Genomic DNA, 9,758 nt, shown 5'->3' with positions numbered 1-9,758 from the left:
AAATGATAATATACACAGTTACCAAGTTGAGAAAATTGAAATACATTGGCGAAAATGGTCTGAATTAACTGTAATCAATAATAGAAAAACCATGCTATCAAGACCAGATTTCAATACCCATGATGAGCAGAGCACAGATAGCCCATTGTGTAACTTTGTGCTCAACAACAAAGCTACACAAAAGCTATTAAAGGTAAAAACACATCAGATACTGAATGCCAAAAATTATCAATTTTAACATTAAGAAAAAGCAAAAACGTTTAGTGTTAGCGGATAAGAACATTGAAGTAGACATGTATGGTCAGTATGCCACATTATAATGTCAGTAATAAATACAAGATGTATGTAGTCAATTGCCACATTATAATGTCATTAATACAACAGATAAAGCTGCTTGATAGGTTAATCCAGTTAGTAAATATATTCCGTTAATTTTGTTTTGAGATTACTCCGCTTTTTAACGTTTCGCTTTTCAAATTCTACGTTAAGCTTGCTCCGTTCAATTTGTTCCGTTGCCGTTGTTTTCCGGTTGTGCTTGAATGTGAACCATGTTGATGAGACTGTACCTAGAAACCCAGTTGTGACCCCCCGCAGTCACGGTAGGGAAAGCACCCGATTCCCTCCTAAAATGCAGGGAAACCCCGGAATGACGCAACAAAGTGTCACAACAGTTCCCAAAGTTCAAACTAAATCGATCGTTCTCAAAAATTCACCTCGTGGCTCCCGTGTCAAGGATGCCTCTGACGCTTCGACTCGAGATGAACCTATTTCGAACGTGTCGATTTTTGGCGCCAACATTACAGGGAAGTACTGCGTTACTCTAACCAAATGCCTAACTCTGCCTATTTCTGATATCGTATACTAAGAGATCTCGTCGGATTCCCCAAACTTTCAAAAGAAGATTGCTCCTGAGGGGATTCCTTATTATCTTACGGCTCTTCTCTGGTTGAGGACCATAAATTAAAAACTCCCCAGCCCTCGACCATTGCTGAGGACACTATCCGAGTGGCAACTAGCTATTTAAAATTTACAGTTCCAGAGCCACTAAGCTTATAGTTAATTAAGAGGTTTAGCCAAAGTGGTGATCGAGACTGACGAACATGTTTGGCCGGTCTTTCTTCCCATGCATGTAGCCCTTATTAATAACTTCAGAGGGGGGTCTATTATGGCGTTATTGACGCAGACACCAGTAACTTGTGCGAAGAGGTTCCTTGTTTGGGTTTAACTACTGAGTCAATTAGATATGTGCATCAGCACTTAGATATACGCCTTGGCGCAATGAATCCAAAAATATCTATTATAGTGCTGACATCAATGATCAGAAATTTCTCGAGTTATTCTTGAACACCGGTTTCAACTTGGAACTGTTAAACCTGATATCTGACGAACTGGCTAAACAACCAATTTCAAAGTGCACAATGTTCCAATTCCTTCATTAGTGAAACTGGATCACAGGTTCTGCCGGAAAAGGACAAGGAACATTAAAACATTGTGCGAAAAATACTATCTCTGTGTACCAAAATATGACCAATCATAAATGATAAACTTGGAGCTCTCTAAATTGTTAAAAGTGCTCATGCATATTTTATAAATAGAGCTTTCAATATAGATTGAAAAACGACGAAAGTAATGCAAATCATATTTTAACACATATTCATCTTTCTTACAAGGTTTCGACCTACTTACTTCGATCATCACTAGGGATAAAATCATTGTTCTTTAGTACAATTAAGTGTGAAGAGCAAAAAAAAAAACATTCTAATCTAATTAAATGTGTATTTAAGTTATTTAATCTATGACTTTTGGAAGCTGAGATATAAGCAATCATTTCACATCAGTACAAATCTGGTTGAGAAACAGTGATTAGTTCAAAATCAATCAAACTACACTTTCTTCAAGCTACAAAATCAAATTTGTGCTGTTTTGTTCAAAACTATTATGACTTTCCTTCTAGAGTGCCAGGAATACTGAACCATGTTCAGAAGGTTCACAAACACTAAGGATTTTGTTAAGAGCTTGCTCAAAATCAAAATATATGTTTTAATTTTTTTTATACAACTAAGTAAATAAATCTTTTTTGAATGAATTTCAACTATGAAGTTGTTTTGATGTGTAGAAAAATTAATACAAGTTTATTTTCTATCATATCTTTAATTCAATGGTGCAATTTTCCCTTTTAAGCAAGATGTATCTATCTGGACATGATAGAGTTAATTCAAGTCCATAACTTAGTAAGCTAGTAGTGAAATTACCTTTTGATTCTCAGTTCAAAATGTAATTTCAACTGCCCTAACCTAATAAACTTCAAATGTTATGCTATCGAGAAGTTGCCATGGATTTTTGCTTTTTAATTCAGTAAGTGAGGGGAGTGATTCCCTTTTGACTTTTGATCTAAAATACTCATCCTAGCTGTTTTCCTCGGTGGATTTCAAGTAATATGCCATTGCAATATCACAATGGAATTCCACTTCCCACATCAGAGAGTAATGGATGCAAGTTCTCTTTAACTTTTGGTTCAAAAAGTCATCTTAACTGATTGATCTAGTCTGTCTGTCATTCCAATGGTGATGCATGTGATCTAAGAATCTAATAAAAAATCACAACATGATAGTTAAAACTTTGATGTTTAATTTTATGAAAGGGTCAGAGATGTTGAAGTTTGAAGAACTACTGTATTTCACCCTTTCTTAAATAAAAGCAAACATTTTTATTTGGGTATACTTCAGTAAATTGTTCACAATTGTCGTGCAGGTTTTCTACATGTATTAGTTGTCATTATCGTGAATTGAATTTGCAAGGTCGCAATCTTGCACTAATCCTAATGGTCACTGAAAAAGTTTGTTCTTGCTTAACCTTCTTTCTGTATCACTGTTTTCCTGTAGGGAGGGTTATACAGACATTTGTATAAGTTAGTATGAGTCAACATGTCTTATTTGAATGTATAATGAGGATGATCGTATCACATAGATAGTTTGGGATTGGGGTTATAGCACTAGAAACTTTGGCTCTAATGTAACAATGTAATATACCATTATTGCTGTCCCAGTCTTATTGTTGTGTAGATGTTGTTTTGTTTTCTTATTCTATCCAATTCCAACATCTAGGAAGGACACGCAACAAACTTTAAAGCTGGTTGGTATAGTAAGAATCCACTATCTTTTGTTTGTATAATATTCGATTTGTTTTTTGTAAACCATTTCCTGAATCTGCTGCTTATTACAGACTGCTCATAGCTTACCTATTATGAATCAGTGTACCTGAATACCTACTGTTCTCCTCAATAAAAAAGCTTCACAATTCCCAGAGTTAAAGGCGACAATAAGAAAAACATACTTTTAATGTATACCCAGGTTTACTTGAGTTTTTAATAATCAACCGAAAGAAACAACAACAAAGAAGCTTCTTTAATCACTTAAATCAAAGACAGATAAACTAGTAAATAGACTGAAATTAATAAAATGAGTGAGCTTATTTGTGCAATTTATATGTTTCTAAAGCTGGTTTAACAATATCCCTATTAATAGATGTTTATAACCTAGATTAGTATAATAATATATGGCATTATATTCATTGTATACGTAGGCAATGGCTTTGCTGTTGCCATAACAACCGTACACAATGCCAGTTCAGCAATGTTATTGAAAATTTCTATAACTTGTTAACATGTAAAATATAGCTTTGCATGCTGTGCTTTCAGTTTGTTTGAGAGTCCAGAATAGATATAATGTATAGACCAATATTTCCGTACAGTTGAAATGACGGACCTCATACAATATAAAATCAAAATAAATAAATAAATATCGAATTCCCCCCTCCCCCCACTCTTCTAACGTCACTATAAGATTTCCACAGCAACTTCGGTTTGTTTAGACAAACTTGAAACAGTATAACGCGCAGGCAAGTGTAAGGAAAGCGTTGAGCAAGTATATCGCGCAGGCAAGTGTAAGGAAAGCGTTGAGCCAACCCAGATAATTATTGTTAAGGTAAGCTAAACATTTACTTATTTATTATCGAAAATATCATAGTATTTAAGTGAAATATTAAGTTTGGTTTTTCACTCGCCATACATCTTCATATACATGTAACAATAAGTTTTAATTATTTCAGTAAAAAGAAAAAGAGATTTTAATTCTAAATACTATATATTTAGTTAATTGGTTATCAACTTAACAAAGACGTCCTAACAACAACGTACAGTAAGATTCATATAACTTTATTAATATTTACATTACTGTCATCATTTAAGTGTTTTTATGTTTGTACCCTGACAATATGACATATCTTTTGGGAAGCAGTTGTAATAGATTTCTGTTAGGTAATGCAGTCCTTCGATGGGACAGCGGTAAGTTTACGGACTTAGAACTCTAAAATCTGGTGGACACAGCAGATAGTCCAATGTGGCTTTGCTCTGAAACAAAGAAAATATATTTATGTATTCAATGCTATTTCTTTGTCAGTCATTTCTTTCTCCCTTGTCTATAATGTTAATTAGATAAAAAGATTTATATACTCAAGGTTACAATGATCAAGGATATTTTTAGGTCAGCCGTTTCTTTCTCCCTTGTCTATGATGTTAATTAGATAAAAATATTTATATACTCAAGGTTACAATGATCAAGGATATTTTAGGTCAGCCGTTTCTTTCTGCCTTGTATATAATGTTAATTAGATAAAAATATTTATATACTCAAGGTTACAATGATCAAGGAGATTTTAGGTCAGCCGTTTCTTTCTCCCTTGTATTTAATGTTAATTAATTAAACGTATAATATGAATAGCTTCTGAATATAAGCTTAATAGAACAACCGGAAGTCCAAAATAAGAACATATACGCTGATGAAAGTAAATATAACAGACACACGATCCTCATGATTGTACAGATGGGTTAGACTATAACCAATCATCAATTAAATAAATAACTTGAATTAAAAGTAATATACATAATCTAAAGACAACATTGCTCGCAACACCGGTTGAATTATTAATCTTTATACACCCACATTTATACACCATTATTAAAACTTTAGATATATACGGTTTAGGCTAAAAACACGTAGGACAATATTGTATGTGAACTAAAATAAAATAAACTAAATATTGTGAACTGAATTGGAAACGGCACCCAGTAAGAGACGAATTATAAATTATCTGTAGAAGCTGGTGGATATATTGGAACCCTAAAAGTCATAATCAACAAGAAAACAACTTTGATTAGAGAAATTAGTGAACTATTGTACAAGACAATGATGTGAAGATAAAAAGCAAGTCATTTTATTAGATCTCCAATTTTTACTACGTTTCCTGCACAATTCTGCTCTTTAAAATAAAAATTGACGTCTTTCATTTTTATTTACTTTCTCATAATTTGGTTAGAGGACTGCCAACGTTTAATAGACAAGAATAAACTTTTTGTTTTTATTTTTATAGTGTTAATGTAAATATTGTAGACATATTTGCGTGATAAATATAACTAATGCTTAAAAAAAGATAATGTTGCATGTTACAAAAGCCGCAGATCATTTGGCTGATAAAAACATATATTTCATTAGTGACATGCACAGGTAGGTGGCTGAGTAGACTCAAAAGTGCCCTTTTTTCTCTCTTATAGAAAATTGACAGCAACTAAGAAACAAATACACCTGATTCTACGCGTTATTTGCTGCGAATTATTAGGGAAGAAAATAAAAGGATTTCAGTTTTTAAAACAAACGGAAGATAGGGGTTGTAGGACTTTACAGTAAAAAAAATAATTGTAATATCCTATGAAGTGTTAATATACAAAAATTCAGTGTTTAGTTTTAGAGTGTTATAAAAGTATTTATAAGACCAACTGAATAGGAATGAATGATGACATGTTTGTTTCTTATAAAATAACTACATTTTCAGTTTGGACAATTACGAAATCGTCATTCACTCGATTAGTTACTGGTTTGTAAACTGATTTTAAGTAACAATGTGGACCGGGTTTTACGTTAAAAGTTATCATAAAATTTTTCAAATATTTACTGAAACACTGAGTGAGAAGATAAGTAAGATGACTCCGTTAACACAGCACAAAAAGCAAAGTTAGATTAGTACTAACACATCGTTATTCTTACTTTATTCTTCATCCTGTGTAAATAGACTCATCTTACTTCTTACTCAATGTTTAGTACTAATCCAACTTTCAATCTCACTCAGTGTTAATGATATTATCTATCATCTCTTCACACACAAAGTTAACTACTAATCAGTCTTTTTTACCCTGTGTTAATGGCCTCATATTACTTCCCTTTTCAATAATACTTAAGGATAATCCAACTTTCAATCTCATCCAGTGTTAATGATATTATCTATCATCTCTTCACACATAAAGTTTAGCACTAATCTAAATGTATATTTTACCCTGTGTTAATGGCCTCATATTACTTCCCTTCTCACATAATGCTTAGGGGGTAATCCAACTTTCAATCTCACCCAGTGTTAATGATATTATCTATCATCTCTTCACACATAAAGTTTAGCACTAATCTAAATGTATATTTTACCCTGTGTTAATGGCCTCATATTACTTCCTTTCTCACATAATGCTTAGGGGGTAATCCAACTTTCAATCTCACTCAGTGTTAATGATATTATCTATCATCTCTTCACACACAAAGTTAACTACTAATCAGTCTGTTTTACCCTGTGTTAATGGCCTCATATTACTTCCCTTTTAAATAATATTTAAGAATAATCCAACTTTCAATCTCACCCAGTGTTAATGATATTATCTATCATCTCTTCACACACAAAGTTAGCTACTAATCAGTCTGTTTTACCCTGTGTTTAATGGCCTCATATTACTTCCCTTCTCACATAATGTTTAGGGGGTAATCCAACTTTCAATCTCACACAGTGTTAATGATATTATCTATCATCTCTTCACACACAAAGTTAATCAGTCTGTTTTACCCTGTGTTTAATGGCCTCATATTACTCCCCTTTTCAATAATATTTAAGGATAATCCAACTTTCAATCTCATCCAGTGTTAATGATATTATCTATCATCCCAACTCACATAACGTTTAGCACTAATCTAAATGTATATTTTACCCCGTGTTAATGGCCTCATATTACTTCCCTTCTCACATAATGCTTAGGGGGTAATCCAACTTTCAATCTCACCCAGTGTTAATGATATTATCTATCATCTCTTCACACACAAAGTTAACTACTAATCAGTCTGTTTTACCCTGTGTTAATGGCCTCATATTACTTCCCTTCTCAATAATGTTTAAGTGTAATCCAACTTTCAATCTCATTCAGTGTTAATGATATTATCTATCATCTCTTCACACATAATGCTTAGTACTAATCTGACTTTCCATCTCATCAAGTGTTAAAGGGCTCATCTCACTTCCCTGATAGCTAATGTTTAGTGGCAATGCTCCATGCCCAGGAAATGCAGTCATTTCTCCCAATAATGCACAAAAGCAAGTGAAGGGATTAAGATAACAATAATAAACAGGTTACTACAAATAGGTCACTTAGGATAATTAAAACATATTTCATGGAGTTTACATTTCGGCTCTCATGATAGTGATATACCTGTATTTTTTTATTCTTGCATAACAGCCTGGAATTAATAAACACAAATACAAAATCAAATAGATTTGAAATTTCCAAGTGTACGATCTGAATACGTCTTTATGATCCAAGTCTACGATCTGAATACGTCTTTATGATCCAATTCTACGATCTGAATACGTCTTTATGATCCAATTCTACGATCTGAATACGTCTTTATGATCCAAGTGTACGAATGTTTTGCATCAGAAAGGACTGCTACGCACACTTGAGTTTTCAGTGGTATCATACTACCTACGCATTATCAAACTGTAGTTCTCATACATTCAAAAAATCAATAAGAAACTTGATGTACGTAGTCTGCTATGTAAATCATAAAGTGGAGTGCCAAATTTAGTAAGTTGTTACTGAAGAATATGTGTGAGAAATAGTTTTTTAACTATTATGTAGTTTTTTCTTTACTCAGTTAACAAGATATTACACAGGGCTGAGTGCGTTGTAAATCAGCTTGACATCTACAACCAATATAAAGTCATACAAACTGTAGTAGAAGAAAATATAAAAATAACATTCCATTTTTAATTTGTACTCCTTTTAGTCAATTAATTGTATACCACCCTGAATTCATGTCAACAAATTTTGGATAGATCAATCTGTATTAATATTTTCTATAAAATATAAAAAATAACATTCCATTTTTAGCAAATCGGGGGTGAAAAAAGCAGGAATGTACAGGTTCAACCTTTTACTTAACTTACAGATAATTGAGAACAATAAAATTTCACGTCACTTGATAATAAAGTACTATAGGTCAAGAGTTATATGAGGGATTCATGGTTCACGATTTGCGTGCATTAAATGCTGTAAATGTTGATTACAAGCCACCGCTTTTAGGCCTCATTTAGAAAACAAATTTTCTTCTCCAAGTTTGGAAACTCTCGTAACCATATCTAACAAAACACAAAAAAATGATAGCTGTTAATGGCTTGGGCAGTATTAGGTACAACATTTAAATCAACTTATAGTGAAGTGTCTGTGGTTAAACAAGCGATGACTAAGTGGCTATGTTTCTGTCAAGTTGTTCGATGCCATTTGCATAGAATTATTTTATATGTCTAAAGTAAAACAACATGCCGCATTATAGCCTGTTTTATGGGGTGCATGTTAGCCAAAAAATTATATTTACATTTAAAAAAAGCGACTTTGCAATCAGTTATATTTTTCTAGGTAACATTTATAAAAGTTAGTAGTTCATAGTATGTTGACATAATTCTATTGGGCTCCAAGGAATTTAGTAAACTCTTTTATGCGAGAGGCTATCCTGAACAGATGTAATGTCTTAACATCATTATATTCTGACGTAAGGATTTATTAAAAATCTTATGTGACAGAGAATTTTGTATCGACTGAATTTATAAATTATTTGTTTCAGAATTTTACTCAAAGTTAAGCAATGGTTCTTCTATTTTTGAACTGGTAAACTATAGAAAAGGTAGCTAGTCAACAGCACCCACCGTCAACTCTTGGGCTACTTTTATTTGATGGAAAAGTGGGATTTGACTGTCACACCAATATTAACGCATTCACGTTCCAAAGTGCTAAGTATATTTTTACAGTTTATCAAAATATACAGTTGTCAGGGCATTCCAGGCTTTAAGATGTAAGATATTAACGCATCCACGAATTGATACAAGTTGAGTTACATTATGCATCGTCATAGTTTCACTTATTTTTCCCACATGAATTGAATAGGTTATAAGTCTGGAGATTGTGTTGGTCAAACTATATTTGGAGAACACCTTGTTGTCTCTTGCTTTCAATATAGCCTCAGTATAATTTACATGTATGCTTCGATTCATTACCCTGTTGGAAAATGAAACCTTGGCTAACAAATTGGACACCAGAAGGAGAGGTATGTCTTTGTAAAATACTGTAGAATCATATAATAAAGACAAGACGGTTGACAAAACACTATTACTTACAAAGCTAGAACATTTCTGAATACACTTATTCCATCTTCAACGAAATCTGAAAATAGTATTACAAAGATATGTATTAACTTTTTTTTTGTAATTAAGCATAAAGCTACACAGAAGGCTATCTGCGCTCTGCCCACCACGGGTATCGAAACCCGGTTTCTAGCGTTGTAAGTCCGCAGACTACCGCTGTACCACTGGGGGGCAATATGTTTGTTTTGAATTTCGCG

Source organism: Limulus polyphemus, unplaced genomic scaffold (assembly GCF_000517525.1).
Source record: "Limulus polyphemus unplaced genomic scaffold, Limulus_polyphemus-2.1.2 Scaffold826, whole genome shotgun sequence".
Lineage (NCBI taxonomy): Eukaryota > Metazoa > Arthropoda > Merostomata > Xiphosura > Limulidae > Limulus > Limulus polyphemus.
Note: the sequence above shows the minus strand (reverse complement) of the source record.